This window comes from Corvus kubaryi, unplaced genomic scaffold (assembly GCF_017639235.1).
Source record: "Corvus kubaryi isolate FWS band 111438036 unplaced genomic scaffold, C.kubaryi_AGA036_p1.0 37308, whole genome shotgun sequence".
Taxonomy (NCBI): Eukaryota; Metazoa; Chordata; class Aves; order Passeriformes; family Corvidae; genus Corvus; species Corvus kubaryi.
In genome coordinates this window covers 10,219,421-10,239,532 of record NW_024581096.1, presented here as the reverse complement: position 1 = coordinate 10,239,532, position 20,112 = coordinate 10,219,421, and the positions used below count along the sequence as shown (strand labels likewise).

The 20,112-nt window shown below is 40.6% G+C and overlaps 1 long non-coding RNA gene across 1 annotated transcript in view; it reads right to left on the bottom strand.

The window, feature by feature from the left end:
• LOC121665050 overlaps window positions 1-15,467 on the bottom strand; it is a 17,763-nt gene extending 2,296 nt beyond the window's left edge. Inside the window, exons 1-2 of the long non-coding RNA XR_006016209.1 lie at window positions 15,458-15,467; window positions 13,178-13,180 (exon numbers count right to left, since the gene is read on the bottom strand). This is a non-coding gene — a long non-coding RNA (uncharacterized LOC121665050). The remainder of the gene's footprint in view (window positions 1-13,177; window positions 13,181-15,457) is intronic.
• Between the last annotated feature and the right edge of the window lie 4,645 nt (window positions 15,468-20,112).

Below are 20,112 nucleotides of genomic sequence, written 5' to 3'. Positions count from 1 at the left end.
AAAGAAAAGAAAAGAAAAGAAAAGAAAAGAAAAGAAAAGAAAAGAAAGGAAAAGAAAAGAAAAGAAAAGAAAAGAGAAAAGAAGAAAAGAAAAATAAGAGAAAAATAAAAAGAGACAAAGAAGAGAAAAAGAAAAGCAGAAAAAATTGTTTATCATTATTTAAAGCAAATATGAACAATTTTATAAAATTATTTACCTTTTACATTTTTTTTTTTGTATTAGACCAAGGAATAGAATAACTGATCTCATTCTTAAGCCAATGTTGTTTTTCCCCTTGAGTCCGCTGGAGAGAAAACTACCAGCCACAGTGTGGGGCTTTTATCCCCCTGCAAGTAACATAAGTCAGACAAGGCATGGGTAGGCAGTGCAGGAGGGGCATTAGCAATGACTTTTGCTTCAGTTGCATTTATTTTTGGTAAGCGAGCAAAGCTGACAAGCTAGGCTTTCAAAAAGGGAACCTAAGTGAGAAGAAATTTAAGGAGCAGCACTTTTAATGATGCGGCCTTTGCTTGTGGCCAGAAACAATGGAGGGGATGAAGAGCTGGTACCAGTCCCAGCATCCCAACAAAACTGGTTCATAAGGTCATGTGGAGATGTCTCACATTATTCCTTTCCTGTGGTAGCTGAATTAGAGCATTTTCCTTTAAAAGAGTTGCAATGCATACCAAAAGCAGCTGTTTTGGAGGCAGGCCTGTTTCTGAGGGCTCCTGCCTCAGGGGCAGCCCAACAGGCTGTGAGTGATATTGCTGGATATTACAAGAATGAGGGGAGTGAGGGGGGAATTTTTAGGGATCCTGGCATATTTTTAGATAGCTATTTTTGCTGCATAATTGGAGAAGTTATGACTGACACTTTCTCCCTGCCACATTTCTCCTTCTGAGACATCAGCTGTGCACAAACAAATGCCCCTGAAGTCACTGGAAACTGCTCCTATGGCAGCTGTCCCCAAGAGTACTGTGAGTGGGATGTTGTTTCTCCTGTTTACTGCATCTCTATTTTGGGTCCCTCCTTGTTTGTGTGAAGTGCATACAGTTTATGAACTGCTTGTTGCAAAGATAAGGGAATGTGGTACCCCTTTGTTTTTCTGTTTCTTGCTTCTCTTTCATGTTGCTTTGTCTTTTTGTTTGTTTGGTTTTTGCCCATCTCCTTCCTTCTACAGCAATGAACACAGTTTCATTGCACATGCCAGTCAGGCCCTGCACACTTTGTCCCCCCTTTCTCAATAAGAAATCTGTTTTGAAAGAAAAAGAGGAGACAGAGAGCAAGAAGTATTCAGTATCTAAAAGCAGCTCATATTAAGCTACACAAATATGGTGCCTCATGCTCTAAGAATAATATAATGTGGATCTTAACCTAATATTGGCTGATCTGTGCGTTTTAAGGATAACTATTCCTTGAATACTAAAGCAATCATTTCAGATGAGTTACAAAAACAAGCCCATTCTGCACACTGCTGGTGATACAGGAGCAACATTTTTATGCATTATAAATGTGGGATACAGGAAGCTGTTGATCCTTAATCTCCAAATACCTCTTTGCAACTGAAAAATATTGTGACTATGCATTTGCAGCTTCATTTCAAATCTGCAAAAAAAATCATCGGTCTGGGACACCTGCCATTTGGCTACTATGTCCTCCTGTGCTGGCACCAGTGGGGGACTTTGTGGAGAGCTGAAATGCTCACCAGGCCATCAAGCTATCCTACCCCAGCCTGCAAGATGTCCAGCATCTCTCACGGAAAAAGCACCTACGTGTCTGAAGGAAATGCAGGTGTTCAAGGAGTGGTATTCATACTTGCAGTGTAGTGCACTCTGTCTCTCTGTGCCAGTAGAGATTAAATGCTTCCACTTTGCTGAAAGGAAGTGTAGAAGGTACTTCTCTGGTGTCACCTGGGAGTTTTCTAAAATCCATTCTGTTTGAGGTGTTTGCTATGCTCACCAAAGTCATTAGGAACCTCACGACTCAAAGAGATGTTACATGAGATCTGTACTAACTCTTTAGCTTCTTTTGTGATTAAGTTGAACAATGTAAATCCACTTTTTTCTGTCTTCTTACCATGATGCTTTTCCTTTCTTGCTTTTTCATGTACAGATAAAAGTATTTTTGCATAAATGTAAATTCCATTTCCAAAAAATACCACGGTTTCAATTTTGCTGCAAAGGTATTTGTGTAGATATGTAGATATCATAGACACAGGATAGCTTACATTACTGTGGAAGAGCACCTTTCTGAGAACATACCATGTTAGGTTTCAGAGTAAAGAGCTCTCCACAGGAGAAATCAGTACTATTTGCTGCAGTAATTCCCTCTGGGATTTCTTTATTTTTCTACACTTGTTGATGTTGTTGTGTGCTTTCGTTTGTAGTAGACACAGATTTAAGTTTGTTTTTTTTTTTTTTTTAATCAGCCTAGATAATTTGTAAGCCTGTGCTAGATGCAGTGTTATCTTGGATTTTGGTAAATATAGCAGGCTCAAAGGCAGTGTTTTCAGTGGGAAAATAGCTGGATGGGTGTCGCGGGTTCGGTTTGTAACCGGGCAGAAACACCAATTTAGTGTAGTGGTTTGGTCCAAAATACTCATTACTGTTTATCTGCTGTGAGATAAGAATTAGGAGAAATGCAAAACAGGCACCAAACTTGAAAGAATATAAAGAAGTTTATTAACAGACCTAAAAGAAGAAAAAAAAATTATACCACCTTCAGAACTCTCCTCCTCCCCCCACCTTCCTCCCTTCTCCCACTGACAATGTGAAAAGACAGCCCTTAAGATGTTCAGTCTGTTTACCACTTCCATAATAACCTTGTTTAGTCCATTTAGAGAGAGAAGTCTCTTCTTGCTCATGCTATGAAAACATTATCACAACGAGACAGCCACCCACTTCCAAATATTGTTCAGTCCATTTAGGAAGAGGAGTCTCTCTGCCTGCGTGTGAGTCCTTTCCCCCGACTTGCAGCTTTTCCCGCAACTGCTTTCGAGGGTCCACTCTTGAAGTTTTTTGGGGTACAATTTTAAGGTTGAGCCATTCAGAAACAAAAACAGAGGCCCTTCTCCTTCCCTGGGAGCAAAGGGTCTTCATCATCTTCATCTTTAGGACTATCTCTGGGAGCATCTCTAGGAACTGAGGTTTTCTCCTTTCCCATTTGGAGCAAAAGTCCTCATCTGGTTCATCTCTAGGGACTGAGGTTTTCTCCTTTCCCGTTTGGAGCAAAAGTCCTCATCTGGTTCATCTCTCCCTGTCCAAACTTCTCATGAAATTACAGCTGCGTCAGCATCTGCCTATCTCAGCGCAGGTGCTTCTGCTCACGAGTTGAACACTCCACCCCCCATATCTTCATGAAATTACAACAGGATACTCTGATATATCATAGCTTCACAACAGAATTTCAGCTTTAAGCATCTCCTCTCTCTCTTCCCTCAGGTTTTCAGCTCTTCACAGCAATAAAAGGGTTACTCTCACCTCGGCCTTGCAGCTTTACAGCTGGAATGTTGAATTTTTCTTATCGCAGTGGAGAGGGAGGAGAGCCGAGCCGCTCCGGCTGCCCACGGCAAGGCAGTGGGGGGGGGGGGTTCCACGGCTGGAACAGGTCCATGGCTCCAGGATGGCCGTGGCCCGGCCCGGCCTGGCCCAAGCAGGGCCTGGCCGGGCCCGCTGGCCCCCACACGGGCCCTGCAGCCACCTGTCCCAGCGCCGGAAACGAGAGAGAGCTTGAGAGTTTGCCTATTCTTAAATGTGGATTACAGAGGTGATCACAACTTTAAGTGGCTTAGAGAATTGTCCATATTCAAACTGGCCAGCTGATAGGTTCTATCAGTTCCCAGAGGAAACTGTAAGCACCCCTTAGCAAGGACATCCCTTCCGGGACTATGCTTGCTAACCTATGACAATGGGTAAAAGCAAATGTGCTTGGATATCGATAAATGCTACAAAATACAACTTAAATGTCAAACTGCTAAAGTCAATCTGCACAGCAAGAAAATAACACCAAACTGTGTCAAGCTGATAATATCTTCTAAGCATTGAGGTTTAACATGGGACTGACTCTGGTGTCTGTTTTATGGAGAGCAGTATCAGCTCTCTGCTTCCACACTGCCACTGAAACCACCCTCAGATAATTTTCCTGGGAATAAAAGGTTTAAATCTAGCCTCTGGAAGCACTCTGCTGTGACAGCAAGGAACAAATGGCTACTTTGGTGCCATTCTGGTTAAAGAAACATTAATATGTGACTCAGCATTAAGGTTAGCATAGCTGGAAGGAAGCCAAGAAAATAGCTTTAGCTGATTCTATTTTTCTCTGTGATGCTGTCCACCACAGCAAATGAAAATTCAAAGGAAGCATCAGAGACCAGTTTGCTGGAGTTTCCTGTGCTGATGCCATTTGCTGTGCACTAGGTTTCAGAAGGTGGCATTTCAGCACTGGCACACAGGGTACCTTCTGGCTCACATCCTCTGGTGCCCAAGCAAAGGTATCTCTCTGAGTTGTGTTCCTTCCCTTCCTCCTCTCTTCCTTCCTTCCTACCTTAGAAAAAGTGAATTGCCATGACACCCTAAGTTGCTGCTCTTACACTTATTGACTATGAAGGCATTTGAAAGCTGGGCTGATTTTATGCAGTGGACAGAGCTGAGACCTGGCCAGGATGGACTCTGTTTGAGGTCACACCAGGTCTGAGCTGGACCTCAAAAATCTGGGATAGGAGAGGACTAGGAAACCATGTACATAATGTCGCTACTATTCTCTCTAACACCTAATTATTGGAGCAGGGCCAGTTCCTGCTAGCTTGGCTTATCTGGCTAAGCCCTGGAGAACTACTGTTGGCTGCTTGAAGCTTTCCTGGTCTTATCCCTAGGACACTGGCTGGCTTCTGACAGATGAAGTATGAAGCAATCTGTCTCCTCTCTTCCCTGGTTCAGACATGGCTCACTGAATGAGGTCCCTTTGGGAAAATCTCCATAATCAGAGTGCAGTTTCTAGCACTGTGCTCCTTCCCTTCCTTTTGGCTGCCTTCTGCTTTGAATACAAGAACCTGCAAGAAGTTTTCCCTAGGCAGACCTGGAGAGATCTTGAGACTCTTGTCATTTGCCAGTGAACTCTGTTTCCAAGTCTTCACACCAGCCTGTACAATTCCTGAGGATATTTCTCAAAACCAGAAAGAAAAGCTCCCAGTTATTTCTCATTTGAAACCTCTAATCCAGACCTTTCACATCTTGCAGTCAAAAGCCTTCCTATTGTTGCTATTTTATTTGCCACATTTTTCCCGAGAGAGAAGCTCTTTGTATAAATTAAATCTAGTGATTGCGTAAGTATAAATTCCATTACCATGGTCTCTTAAAACATCTTTAATTAAAAAGAAGGGAACAGCATGTCCATCAGTCACTTCAGGCTGAGGCCTCCAGTCATCCTGTCCTGACCGAGGAAGAGAAGCAGGGGTTGTTTCCCAGCACTGACAGCATCTGAGACACCTCAGCTGCCAATAACCCAGCATTTTCGTCAGCCTGGTTAGGTGACGCTTCTATCCTGAAGCTTTGTTCCAGAGGTAGCTTGAGTCACCCATATGACAGGACATGGACACAGGCAGAAATACCTGAACTGACTCTGACTGTGCTCAGATGCAGCTGAAGGAGAGTTGTGTTTACATGAAGGTTTATTACACTACCCCAGACTTCTCTTACTTGTTCTGCTTTGTTTCTCCAAAATCTTTGGACAGATCCCCAAGTTCATGCCAGTGTGTCTGAGATCTGTTACTCAAGTGAGAGTGGGGCTTTATGTGCACTGTATGAATTACCCATCACTAGCTGCAACCCTACAGCCACCACCCTCTGTCTGGGTCTGCATCGTAACAAGGCAAAAGACAATGTGCTTCCTTCACACAAACTAGAAATAATGCCTCCAGCACTTCTAAGTACTCAACAGAGTTTAAAATGATCATTTAGCATGAATAAAATAATTATGTATTGGTGTAATATTTGGGTTTTATAAAAGAAAAAACTTCAACTCTCATCCTTAGAAAAAAAGCAACAAAGAGAGGTCCAGGACATTTATTTTTTGAATAGCAGAACTCTGTAGTCCTGTCAACCATAAGAAATTAGCAGTGCCTTGATATGTTAGAGTGAAGCCTAATAACAGCTTCTAAACCACTCAAAATACACTTTTTTTCTTCATTCAATGAACAGATGTATCTAGAACCAATTTGCAATGAGGGCCAAAGATTAATAAAGCAAATTACCTCTATTATCTTCTATCCTAGAAGGGATTTCTTTCCTCCATTGTGCTAACAACCATGACCTTTGGAACTTATAGCAGAGGCCATCTTTTGTTTTGAGTGTTTGCTTTTATTTACTCTTTTTATAACTTCTTGATGATTAGGGTTTTTTCTTTTGCCTCTGTTTCCACATTCTGGTGATAGGAGCAGGGGTGGCTGCCTATGTCTGTGGCAGCCAGTGTATGCCCCAGCACCTACTGTCATTTCCAAGCATTATGTCCAAACATGTCACTCCTGATGGTGATAAGGAAAGACATAAAGGTGTCCCCTGTGCACTTCCATTGTCCAAAAAATGCTGACCTACTTAAATGCCATATATTTTGTTTTTTCACAGAAATGCACTTTCTGCCAAAAAGTGGTCTCTTCAAACAAATTTCAGAGCCAGAGAAAGAATTCATGCTTTTGCCTTTCAAATAGATCTTTTTTACGGAAGTTTACTCCTGAAGGGCAAAAGATAGCATAATTTCAGGATGCATACCACAGCTCAAATAAAAATTGCTTCAGTTTGATTTTGCCTAACATGGGATTGAGGTAAGTTAACCATAAGGTATCTAACCATACGTTAGGTTCCCTTTTTTATTTTTGAGTGAAGTTTAAGTTCCTCTGAACGAGGTATGTAACTCCTTTTAAAAGGCATGAGCTGCCTTGATCACATTCAAAATCAGAAGTTTAATCTCTCAAATTGGTCAGAAATTTTACCTAAATAAGAGTGAATATTATCCAGTGGCTTTTTAAATTGTTTTTTAATATTTATTTTAGAATGACTGTTCTTGTCTGGGGATATCACAGCCTGGGTCTTTTGGAAACTTTGCCAGCTGAGTCACTGCCTTATCTAGGTGCTTTTTACAGCTCCAACATCAAGATTTCTAGACTGAGATGAAATATTAATAAAGGTATAAACCACAATAATTTCTCTTCCTAAATAGATGTTCCTTAAGTAGATATTCCTCAAGTAATGATGACTTGTTTTAATTAGACTAAATACATGCTGGATGTCGTACTCTCCAGAGCGACAAGAAGCATGACAGCACATCAAAGAAAGAAGAATAGGGCAACATTATTCGAGGTACTGGAATAGTTTACCATATTGCATTAAAAAGTCAGTCCTCCTTGAAAGGTGCATTTACTCCACAAAGCTTTATTCTTTCTCTCCTAGTGGCATTTCTAGTTTGGAGCCTTAAACTTGAAGTGGATCTAGAAGGAATGTTGCTGAAACCACACTGCCTATTCACCCAGGATATTAGAAATCTTTGCATCAGCTCTGAGTCACATGCTCTTTAGAAGCTTGTATTTACAACTTCATAGGTTTCTGATTTTGCCACTGGGATGTTATGACTGAGCCTGCTGTCTCAGTGGTCTGGAGACAATACTTGGATTCATATTTTTCTCACTTGAAGAAGTAATAATGAAGATATTCACCCTGATTCTGAGAGCTTGACCTCTGTCTCTTTAGATTGCTTTTGCTCAAGTGCTAACAGCACTGCAGAGTTTCACAAAAACTTGTTTTGGTCCAGAGTTTTTAATTTAAAAAGGTGATAATTATAATGAGCTACCTGATAGGATTTCTGCCTAAAGGGCCATAACAAAACAGGATATAAGTTTGGGAAGAAGGAGCATGAACATAAAAACAGATCAGAAGAGACCAGTACTCTTTCAGATCAGCAACAAGTGAGTTTAACTTTTCAGCAAATGGAAAAGAACTTGCCTGAAATGCAAAAAAAGGGACAGAAACAGATCACTGGGTATGGAAGTGGACTAAAGGAACAGAATTGATGAAAAACAGTCTGCTGATGAGGGAAGGATAAGACATCTGTTGGTGGATAGGCAGCTCATCTGATGGGCAATATCATAATTTGCCATCTTTGAAACAGTCAACATGATGAGAGAAGTGGGTGATGGATGTGCTGAAAGTTGTTCAAGAACAAATTTCAGGTTTTTCAGGTGCGGATAAGAGAGCTGGTTGATGCAGAAAGCAGGAACTCCATAACACAGGGATCATCAAAAGTAGGGCAGGAGAGGATTTCCACCCAACACAGTCAACTACCATGAAGCCATATGAGAAGTAACTGTGGGGGTGGATTGAGCTTCTGGTTAGAAGAAGGGCAGGAGAACAAGGATTTGTGGTAAAGGAACCAAAGCAAGACGAGTGCTGCTAGATAGGAAGCTGATTTGGCAGCAGAAGGGAAGAGTGTGGAAGACAGGAGAAAAGAGCTAGAGGCTGTACTTTTTAGCAAACATACCGGACTGGAAATGTTAAAGTGAAAATGACAGCTGGTACATTTCAAAGAGAAGATACTTGTCTGAATGCTAGTGGAGTTTTTTCTGCTCAGCCGCATGACCACTTCACTCTGCCTAGCAGGCTGCAGCTCCCTGAGAGCACAGCGGGGGTTACCTAGGGCAGTGTGACTGGTCGCATCCCAGAGTCCATTTCAGACAGCCCCACGATGTGGCTCCGGCAGCCAGCAGTGTTACAACGCAGTGGTAATGAAGAAGGTAGAGAAGGGTCTCCCATGAGGGTGGTAAGATGGCTTTATTCACATCTTGTCCCAGTGCCCTCAGAGGCAAAGAGAGAGACCTTGCGGTCTGGGTGTGCAGTGATTTTGTCAGGGGCCCAGGGGTGGTCCCTGGGCGGGGTTGGGGTACAGGAGCCAATAGGGAGAAACCAAGGGAGTGGTCAAGGCTAGGGCAGGGAACAGGGAGAACATGGCATGACAGAATCAGTGGGTTAACAGGCTACCACAGAGACCCTGTTAAATATTTGCATCAAAAACTCAACTCAAAAGGTGAGAACATGTACAAGAACAAACTACATACTTTACCAGAGTAACAGATGGGTGGAAATTAATTATTTCCAAGACATGCCATAAGACCTGGGAATATAATACATGACCAAAGAAGAGAGGCTTGTGATTGGCTAGGAATATCTTGAGAGGAGAAAAAACACTGATATGAGTTGAGCATAGGACATCAGTAAAATATCAAAATAATGCATTTATAACAAAAAGATATTTGCCAGGATTTATCTAGAAAGATTTTTTTTTTAATTGAGCAAGATACTGATGACAATTTGCTTATTTGTACTCCAGGAAGCCATGTTCAATAAAGTTTCAAAAAGAGCAAACTGGGGGGCTGACTGTTAAGGTGGTCAGAGGTATTCAACTCTCAGCTGAAGACACTAGAAAAAGAAAGTCTTGACTAATCTAGGAAAATGAAAGCTGAATGAATATAATGACTATGTTTGCTGTCCAAACATTTCTAATGAAGGGTAAATTAGGAGCGAAAAGGGCTACTTTTATTACAGGACAATACTGGCACAAGAGGCGAGTATTTAAATTGGCCATCTAGACATTTTGACTGAAAACTGTGAATACAAAAAGTGATAGTATATTTTATAAAAGTCATTACAGGGGCAGTGGGCCAGATTTTTTTGTTTTGCTAAAATATAACAGCACCCTTCATGGGGTGCTCTTAGGTGCTTTAGATCAAGAGCTGTTACAATTCCACTGTGTCTCTGTGGAATTTTCCCTTTTGGCCTTACCATGTTTTCAAATCTCCATTCAAAACTCACCATGATCTCCAGCCTACGATCATAGTTTTCAAGTGTTTTCTTCTGTGGGACACATTCCTTAGTTTTTATACTTTCACAATTTCAGCCAGAAAACTAGCTCAGCTTCGGTAGCCAGGTTTTTTTGATTTGCATCTTCTTTCCTTTGGCCACCTTCTGTTGTCACAGCAGTTGCTAGTTTTATTTGCCCAGTTCCTATGCCTAAAGAAAAAAATACTGAGAATTCCCCAAATTCTCATAATTCTGGTCTCTGCAGCTGGCCTCTGAGACTTTGGTCTGCATCAGCTCTGCCTCTTTGTTCAGGCTTGGCAGCCACTGCAGATCTGCAGTGATCAAAGGCAGGAAGCATCCAGCACACCCTCATCCCCAGACCTCGTTGCAACACAGTCCCTGAGCAGGCCCTGAAATATGGTTCTTTGGGCTGTGATCTATTGCACACCCACACAGAGCTCACTGACTTCACTGTGCCTCTGCCCATGCATGATATACAGCTTTCATTCCACAGTCAGGGCACTTCGTATGGGAAAAACCACATGCCATTTGGAATTCTCCAGTGGTAGAAAAAAGCAAGAATTGGACCTAAGCAGCCTTTTGTGTCTTTGTAACAGATAAAGCTGTTCTGAAACATGTTTGGTTTGTTTTTGTTTTTTCTTTTTCCCAAACAAACGCAAGTCTTCCTTTTACTTGGCTTGTTTTTTTGCAATATAAATTCAGGTTCTGTCTTTCTTCCAAGATTGTGTGATGACAGGGGAACTGTTGAATGATGATGTCATGATGGACTAAAGAGAATACAATTGAGCAATTTGACAGGAAACCTGACTTTTTGTTGGACTATCCACAATGCTTTGGTTTTGACTGTTTAACTGCTCCAATACAATATGTGACATTTTTGCCACTTCAACTAAGGCATAATGGGTCCCTGTAAAATTCCTAAAAACTCCTTAGAGGTTCTTCCAGGGTAATGAAGAACAATGAAACTGAGTGTCAAAATGGTTCATTGATTCACTTCAGTATATAACACTGATCTAACTTTACTAACTAGGTAGACATAATCAACTAGTGTCAGGTAGGAAAAAACAATCCTAGTATTTCCAAAGAAAAGCATCAAAGAGGATGTTCTTCAGTGTTCATAAAATGGCAAACAAAAGGACAATTTCAAAGTCCCTTTGAAGTCCACTTTGAAGCAGATCCTGCCTCCCAAACTGTGTTTTTATACATAAGAAAAAAGTGTCTAATATTCTGAGTAGTTTCTTGGCATTTCTGAAAACTGGGTTTTTTTCAAAACTGAAAAAGATCCTTGGATTTAGTCATTATTTTACTAAAGGAAATAGTAAATTTGAATATCTTTTCTATGAAGAACTACCATAACTACAGTTTCTGGTGTGATCACAAATTTTCTTATTAGCAAAATACTGTCTAAAAAATCTAGAAAGATCATAGATTTTCAATGTGAAGTCACCCAGCATCCAAAATAGGTCCATAGGTGTTTAAAACCATTAAGCTGAATCATAACAATATCCCAATTTTTAATTTCCCATAGAATGTGCAGTCCAAATATTTTAATTTTTAAAAACTTTGAAGCCTCTGCATGATTTTCATCTTACTGGTTTATGAAATATTTACCGGAAGGGCTGGATGTCACATGCAGCTCAACCTTTCTGAAACTCTTAAAATACTCCACATGCTTAACCTTTCAACTTGCATCTTGCTCAGAACTGAAAAGCAGAAGAAAGCAAGATCAGACCTTGTCTGTCTTGTACAGTCACTACTGTACATATTTCACAAAACAGGGGAAAGAAACTGTGATCAGACAGTCAGAGACTCTCAGACTGAGGACATGAAGAGACAGAGCTGTCACCTCACACCTCTGTATCTTGTTCCTACTTTGGAGAAAACAGGACAAGTTTCTCTGCTGGTTGGACTGGTGCTGGGGATGGTCACTGCAGCAGCTGCAGAGGTATAGACAGTGTGGGATGAATCCATGAGGCTGCAAAATGCTGTGGCACAGGGGCAGTACAGCCCTGCTGCTGTCACACTGAAGCTGAGGGATCAATCCCACCTCTGACCTATGCTGGAAAAAGCGGACTTGTCTGTATGTCTAGGGACATAGACACATGTATGTCTTAGTTCGCGCTAAAGTGCAGAACCACTTTCCACAGGTGAGGGAGAAGAGATACCAGTAGCTAAAACTCAGCTAGGCAGACCTAACTGTCCTTATCAAAAACCGCAGGCTGGGCTGTGTGAAAGACCATACAGAAACACAGCCCGCCTAACCCTGAAATCTGATCAATTGAAACTGAACGGTAATACACTATTTCAGTTAACCTCTTTACAAATAATTCAGTTGATTTAATAACATAAGCTTTTTTTCTTTATTGAACCACATTATTTTGGTACAAAATATGATTCAAATTATTAATTTCCTCCCATTAAGCAGGATCACCATTATCCGCTTCCCAGGATCAAGTTTCTATTAGGTGTATTAGATCAAACTCTTAGCTTAATTGTCTTTGCTGGTCTTTTCCTTGCTGATAATTTGGCCCTCTATATTCATTTGATATGGCCAGGGAAAAAAAAAGCTTCTTTCTTTGTTTTTTCCACTGCTACCTAAGACTAAACCTAGTAGATGAAAATGAGCTTGACCACAGAGAACAAAGCAAAGTACCGGAGAATGTACCTCAAATCTAATGCAGTAGTATGTGGCGAGAGGCTTGGCCACTGACTGCATGGATGTGCTGCAGTATTCTTGGGCATGCTGCCCATTTCGAAGCACACAAAAAGTGCAGCAGTGGAGGTGCTGCATGTGCAGCCTGTTCATTTTTTCATCATCTGACACAGTCAGAATAATACCAAACCCAGATAAAGGCAACCAGTGCTGCACAAAGAACTGCAAGAACTAACAGAATATTTCTGAGGACATTTTGACTGAATTTATATAAAATACGCCTTCCAGTCTCAGTAATATAGGCTAGCTTCCATTTACATTTTGTGCTCAGACATCACTGGCAACAAATATCAGCCAGAGAGCACCATATGGGACCTCTGCAAACAGCCACTCTGGAATCTGCAGAGGCAGCAAGGTCCCAGTTTCCCTGGTCACCCTCTGTGTATTTACATGCCAGTGTAATGCAACTGAAAAATGAGCTGCTGTGCTTTGTCAGAGAGCTGAGGCAGAAAGTTTCATAGTCAATTCCTCTGAGTTCTTAGATCCTTGAGTAAGTAGATTAGAAGTTGTCCAAAGGTTTAATGCCAGAGATGGATGAACTGAAGGACAGCAGAATCAGCAAAATACATGTCACCAAAATCAGGTATATTCATTATATGTGGTAATGGATGACAGATTGGCAGAGCACAGGCTGACTTCTTTGACTGGATTATCATGATGAGGTGGAATAAAGAGATGTTCTTGCTCAGGAGATGAGTCCTGTTTCTGGGTCCAGCACAGTGAGGAGGACACTGGTGATGAGTGCAAGTCTCTATCCTGCCATTTCAGCAACAGCAAAGCTCAAACTGCAAGTTTGCAGTGAGCTGAAGTTTTAATATATGATAGCAAAAATAAATCACAATTTAATGGTCCTCTTGATGTTCAGAATTTATACTCTTCACACTCTCCATGTTTAGCTGTGAATAGTTACATAAGTTTTAGAAACAAAACAAACAAACAAAAAACCAACCAACCAACCAAGCAAACAGAAAAAACCAAACAAAAAACCAACGAGAATTTTAAAATAACTCTTTCACCCCCCTATAGGAAAGACAGTGGCCAACCATCCAGGCAAATTCACTGCTCAGTCATATTTTGATTCTAAATTATAATGATATAATTCTTATATGTGAGAAAGTTAGAATAAAGATATGATCTGTAACTTTTTCTACTGTTATAGCTCCTGATATTTCCAGGAGATGCTATGCTACAGGTGAAAACACATAAAATTATGTTCTTCCATTTTGGAAAATTCTAGGGTGCTGATTGAGCTTTCCCATTTACATTTTCATGTTTTACTGGAAATCTCTGTTTATTGAAGTCAATTTAAATGATCCATCAGATGAATCACTGCATTTTAAAGGCTAGCAGAGGCTCTTTATGAAAGGCACCAGTTTGCTTAAGGTCCCTTCTGTATGTAGTCTGCAAAAACAAAGTGCATACAACTTCACAAGGACAGCTGAAGTGCAAATGATTAACGAAGACACTAAAAAACACAATAACTTGGCTGTCATTAGCCGGTCCTTTCCACAACCAAAAAAGCCCATATCCATAAATGACAACAGATACATACTTTATTATTTGTATTCCTTTCATCATGAGTTTGCGAGAACATAGAGCAAAAATCTACTAGACTTCTTGTGCTTGAACTTTAGAGTCAACAGTGCTGAATGAACTGTGATACTGAGCATACCCCTAACGCTGCCACATGTGATGGTAGTCTGGTGCACACTCCAAGTTTATCAATTATTGCCTGCCTCCAGATACCATGGCCATAAGTTCACTAAACACCAGCTTCCTTGTGCAAGGCCTTCCTTTCTGAGCACCTGTGGGATGCTCTATCAGGTTGCTGAACTGCTTGTAGTACCATGGGTGGCAGTTTTTTCCTCCAAGAGGTCTCAACCACAAGAAGGAACTACCCAGTTTGTAACAGAGACAGATTTGAAAACCATGGTGTACTCATGCCAGCATGTAAGTACGCCCAGAAAAGATCCTAGAGGGTCAGACACCTGGAATTATCTTCCTAATATTATTGATTATTGGCAGATCTAATCTGCTCATACCACAAATAAGGGCCTGCAATGAGCCACAGGCATGAAATATATTTTGGTGTTTGCATGCAAGCATTGTTGTTAAGTTGCATGTTCTTCATGAAGAACTATGTGTGAAATGCTGTGAAAAGTTTATTAATATCCACTGGCCACAATGAAAAGTTGATGGATTATAGAGGTGGATAACTTATTAGTTGTTTAATTAAGCACAAGGGTGGTTAAGAATCCTGGCATAAGTATGTCTAATCTTTCTTCCAAGTAAGAAAAGGTTTATGTTTTCGCTTCAAAAGGAAAAGGGTTGGAAGAGCAAAGGATATGAGTTTGAATGAATCCTTGATTAACCCAAGAAGACACTGGATAGAAAATGCCCCTTTGCCCGTGCAACTACAATATTCTATATAAGATTTAAAGACTGCCATGTGTGCCAGAGATTTGGAGACTGATTAAACAGCTTGCTAGCAGCAACCAGACTTCAAGGAAAGCCCTGGAAAAGAAAATACATGCATGGTTTACTTTTATTTCTAGTAATCCTTGTTTCTTCTGTAACCACTTTGGCTGTGTTTGGATTTTGTAAATAAAATGCTTTTACTTGCTTTTACCGTAACCTGACCAGGTTACCATAACCTGACCAAGCATCTGGCAAACATCAAAGCATGCCATCCAGACAGGAGCACAGAGCTTCTCATCTGGTGCTGGCTCACTCCTGCAGAGTAAAGTGCTCCACTCCATTTCTCCAGGATAGATAAAATGGAAGCACAAATTATTTCCACTGAGGTGCAGAATGGGCTTTGCAATTCAGATAAGCAGAGATAAGTTCTGGTGCTGGTGGTGTCTCCAAAGACTGTCTGGAATATGAGAACTGGAAGGTCTCTAATAACAGACCTTATTTATCTGTGATTTATGGGGTCACAATTAATACGTTAATGCATTCAAGAACTTTCATCAGCTTCAGAACAGCCTACTGTCCATCTGATAACACATATTGCAGATCAGATCCCCATTCAGAAATTTCAAAATATCAGTCATTCACATAAAAGGAGTAAACAGTACCGGATTGCGTCCAGTAAAAAATCACCCATCTCAAGCAATGAAAAACAAGCAGTCAAGCAGAGCAAGTCACAAACAATTTCATAACCATGGAGGTGCAACTGCCACAACAAGAACTATTTAAAATCTCTAATTGTGTCAACTAAATGAGTCAATGATTGTTTAACAAGAGTGCAACTTGCTACTAACAATGAGTGATAATCACACTCTGTTTAGTGATTCAGACTGTATGATCAACCCAGCTCTTTGGTCAGCCAAACTGGAAATTACATGAGATACTTGAACCTCTTGCACTATTTTCAGTGTTTCCTGCTTCGGCTAAGTCAGAAATACACAAAAATATCTTTCTGACACCATTTTGGCTCTTTTGATAGTAAATGCCACCAAGAAATGAAGACCTAAACAGAATGTGCAGGTTAAAAAGTAAATATAGGAAGAATAAATTTTGATTGAACTCAATGGATGGCTAATAGTATAATATTAATAATTTAATCTAAATTATTATGCTTATTTCAATAAGTTTTATTTCCATAATTCTAGTGTAAAAGTCTTGCATCATTCAGAGATCATCTAGAGGGGCATGTGATCTTAACTTGTCCAGACATTTTATATTCCTTTTCTGGAATACATGCCCAGTTTTCCCATCCATACTCTATAGTTTTTATCACTGAACCTACTTTAGGCTAAACAAACAGTAACACGTTGCCACAATTATCTGTGGTGGCTGAGAGGTAGCAATTCAATAAAAAACTTTGAGTATCTTTTAGTTTTCATGGGTGATTGACTCATGTTTAAGGTGGACAGTGAAACCTGCAGTTTCAGTGTGGGTTGATTTTTAGATATTGTCTCTATGAATGCATCTGTACTAAAACCAGCATTTGTTTCAGCTCATGTAGATTCAAACTACCTGAATATTCCTCCAAGGGAAGCAAATAAGGATAGAAAGGAAGCTATAAAGCTTAACCTACTTTGGCAAATCAAATGAAGAGTGTTAGATTTTGCTCAGAACCTGTGGAGTAAACATAACTCTGCAAACGACATTGGTTTCAAGTACAAATAGAAATTCTTAAGCCTTAAAAAACCTGATCCTGCATGCAGACTGTACTAATGAGCCCACATCTGGTAAATATGTAGACATGATATTCCCATCACCTCAGCTTTGCAGCCTCTGCAGAGCACTGCCTATTTCAGGCACCCAGTGCACGAGAAACAAAGAGAAACTACAGTGAGCCAAGTGAATTCCACTGCAGTGATGACATGCCAGGCCAGGACAGGCCAAGGGAGCTGAGCATCCTTCCCCCAGGGAGGAGCCTCACTGTTGCCTTCCAGCCAAATGGGTGGTTACATTGATGAATGAGACTGATTCTTCTCTCAGGTGCACACAAAGGAAAAGGGCAATCCCATCTTGCAACAAAGAAAACTGAAACACCTTTTACAGAGAAGATGGCTGCGCATGAGCAGGTTGTCCAGAAAGCAATCTCCATCCTTGACAATATTCAATATTCAGCTGGATAAGGCACTGAAAAAACTTCAGCTCACTTTGAAGATGGTCTTGCTTTGACAGATAGATTAGAGACCTCTGGAAGCCCAAGTTACTCTATGACCACATGATTTCATTAGAAATTAGGATTGTAGAACACAATGTTATTTCAGGGCCTCAACAGACTTGAAGAAAAAAAGCCAGTAACTTGAAATCGGGACTTTTTCTTACTGAAATTTCCTTTCAATCACAAGAGATGCCTCATCAAAGCATTCTAAAAACTTATTAACATAATTTCATTTTCCCTTAAAAAAAAAAAAGGAAAATAAGGAAATTAAGAAGAAAGGTCTCCTATTATTTGTCTTCTGGATTTTATGATGATTGAGGCTTTTTCTTGTTTTCTTTTTTTTTTTTCTTTTTGCATCACATAGCATGATCAAGGTCTTAAAGTTCTTTTTTGTAATCCTTTTAGTGTTGTTTCCAGGACCTGGGACGTTTCCAGGAAAATACCAAATATTGCAAAACAACATAATAAAATAAAAGCAACACTGAACGACGTTTTTTCTCAGGTCCCTATCTTTAATTGAACTTCCAGTTCTTAGCCTATGAGAACAGAAAATGTGGGCAAAAATCATTCAAGATTGTGATGGCCTCAGCTGCAATAAGAAGAGTTTTCTTTGCAGCTACATGTGAACATTGTGTTACTGATTCCTATGAGGTATTTCTGAAAATCCCTTGTAAATTAACTACTTTTTCCTTCATATGTACTTCCCTTAAAAATATTTTATTTCTGCACTGGCTATGGAAAACTGCTACTGACATTGCTGTCACATTCCATTTGACCAGAGGCCTGTTCATAAATATTTAAATGCAAGTGAGGAGATAACAAGAAACACTTTTCCAGTGCTTTACATGTAGTTTATGTAAGTGAATTTAAAAACAATGTCAGATAGCTATTTTTTTATACTTTACTTGATAAGAAACCAACTTCTAAAACTTAAGTATTCAAGGTCAAATCACCTTTAAAAACAAACGTATCCCGCTGCTATATCAAAGTGAAAGGAATTAAATAAATACAAATACAGGCTGCTAAACTGGGTGTTGCAGTGAGCCATGACCAAGCCCAGGGCCAGCCCCAAAAGCCTTGAGCATTCACAAGGCCGGGAAGAGCACCCAAACCCGCGGCTCCGCTTTCAGCCGCGCCCCGCCCTTCGCCACGCCCGGCCGCTCGCGCACAGCGCCGCAGGGCCCGCTCCGGCTTTCTCGGCAGCTGATTGGTCCTCGTGACTGCTCCCCGCCTACCGCCTCCCCCATTGGCTGTAGCCCCTCTCCCCGCCCGGCAGCGCCCCCTGCCGGATGTGTCGTTGCTTACTCTGTGTTTTCCGTGCCTGCTGCTCGGGGTGCTGACCCGCCCTGCCCGGCCGCCTGGTTTGCCTTTCCTCGTGGGTTTTTGGCCTGCTGTAAGCTCTGCTCCCCCACATGGAGTCCCTCCGCTTTGTCCTGCCTCCTTCGCACACGAGCCGTCGGGGCGCCAGGCAAACACGATCGGAGTCCATCTGTCCCGCTCAGAGCAGGCAGCAGTTTGCTCGGTACCAGGACAGTGTGCTAGCTCGGGAAGGTACCGTTGCAACTGGGAATGTGGCTGGAGACACTCACTAGAAGTGAGTCAGGCTGTTATGGAAATATAAAAGTTTTCTAAGCATGTATATCTTCTTGCCCAAGTGAGCTAGGATAAATAGAATAGTGGAAAGTTTGTAGACTGTATCTTGAATATGAGAGATCAGACCTTCCTCCTTAGAATGTCCCTCCCTCTTTAAGCACCTTGAAATTGTTCACACATAATTTATTTAAAGTTAAAAGTCAGAAATACTCTGCCAGCTTGGGCAATGGATATGTGAATAACTTTATCAAACTTTGCACTTCACAGTAACTGCTTCACAAAATCTTGTGGTTTTGATTATTGCTCAATACTTTCAGATTAGATTTGACTGAGATCAAATGGAATATTTTGATGAATCTAAAAATTTTTACAAATTTTAATACAAATTTTTGAAGACTATTATTTCCTAGTCTTCCAATTTATACCTTTTTTTCATCATATTTATGGTTAATAAAATTAATAATTCCTCTCTGTGACTAGGTTTCATGGAGTTTAAAACCTTAAAAGCAAGCCATGTGAAGTGGAGAGGTTACATTAACTGAAACCTGTGGTGATGTCTTAGCACAGTTACCTGTAAGACCAGAAACCAGTAGCTGTCACACACCACTAACTAGTCTGCCATGTCAGTCAACATATGAAACAAATGCATGACCTATTAAAGAAGCATTGCAAAACTACTTTCTTTTCTAATTTTAGCTATCTGATACACTAGGATTTAATAGCAGGCATGTGACACCAGAAAAATCCATGCCCTTTGTTCAGAACTTCCCCATAACTGCTCAGTGTACTTGTACAACATCACTGCCTGGTTTCCTTTTTTCTATGCCCTGTATTTCAGGGGGTCAGAAACTTTATCCTGGAAGGTACTGACCATGAACAGCAGTGCATTTCACCCTATTTCTCCTCAGCTCAGGCTCTGTCTCATTTTGGAATTTTTATTGCTCTGTCCAGTCTTATTCTGCAATACTTGCTTAGAGAATCTTGATACTTCCAGCTGAATTTGCCTGAATTTACAACATTGTTCATAAGAAATTTACTCGCATTTCAACTGTATATCACGGCTGCCAAATACAACAAATGTTCCCTCTTGTATCCCTGATACTTTCTTTGGTGCACTGTCACACGTGATAAATGTGATATGAGACATCTGAAAAGAACATTTGTCAGAAAAAATACAGTAAAACATGAAATATCCAAAGAGTACTTGGAATATGTGTGAGCATTTTGTCATAGATGGCAAAAACAGTATTCTAATTCGTATTCTTGCAGAGGAGTAGAAGAAAACCAGGGCAAGACTGAGTGAAAAAATAATCAAATACTAATTTTTGGAAAAGAAAAAGAAACAG